The sequence below is a fragment of the Coregonus lavaretus genome, assembly GCF_964263955.1.
Source record: "Coregonus lavaretus genome assembly, chromosome: 4".
Lineage (NCBI taxonomy): Eukaryota > Metazoa > Chordata > Actinopteri > Salmoniformes > Salmonidae > Coregonus > Coregonus lavaretus.
In genome coordinates this window covers 25,866,199-25,866,957 of record NC_139991.1, presented here as the reverse complement: position 1 = coordinate 25,866,957, position 759 = coordinate 25,866,199, and the positions used below count along the sequence as shown (strand labels likewise).

The 759-nt window shown below is 53.8% G+C and overlaps 1 pseudogene across 1 annotated transcript; it reads left to right on the top strand.

Annotated features, from left to right (window-relative positions):
- Positions 1-759, top strand: LOC311128602 (U11/U12 small nuclear ribonucleoprotein 35 kDa protein-like; annotated as a pseudogene). Its single transcript has one exon. The product of its transcript is annotated as a U11/U12 small nuclear ribonucleoprotein 35 kDa protein-like (transcript).

Genomic DNA, 759 nt, shown 5'->3' with positions numbered 1-759 from the left:
ATGAATCACTGGAGTCCAGTGCCAAAAGTCTACGACCGTCACCTTCGCAAGGCAGGCAGCATCGATGGCACCGACGTGGAGCCGCATGACCAGGCCATCTGGAGGGTCATGGTCGCCCCCTACAAACCCAACAAAGACTTGGTGTGGGACCTGCTCTGTTCATGGCCTGCTTGAACCCTCAAACAACGGAGGAGAAGCTGAATTAAGTGTTCTCTAAATACGGGGACATGCACCTGGTGAGGGACAGAGTGACTAGGTTCTCAAAGGGCTATGCCTTCGATGAATACAAAGAGGAGCGGTCCGTGGTCAGGGCAAGTCGAGACGCCAACAAACTAGTGGTGGACCAAAGTGAATTGTTTGTGGACTTCGGGCAGGAGAAGACCCCGAAGGGATGGATAGCTCATCGGCTGGGCTGATGGGCAGGGGGGCAAGAAGGAGTCTGGTCAGATGCAGTTCGGTGGGAAGGACAGACCCTTCCGCAAACCCATCATACCTTCCTGCCACCATGAATTAGGAATGGGGTGGGAGAGAGAAGGAGGAGAGACGGAGGAGCGCTATACAGAGATAGGGACAGAGATAGGTCCTCGAGCTGTGAGAGAGCGCCAGAACTGGACAAGAACCCAACATTCTCAGCTCACAGGGGGACAAACCTACCTGGAGGTAACGGCATTCCCTACCAAATATGCCCCCCTAGGCACAACTACGACAAAACAACTATCAAAAATAGGTCACAACTCTTGCAACTCTGTCGCACGCTGA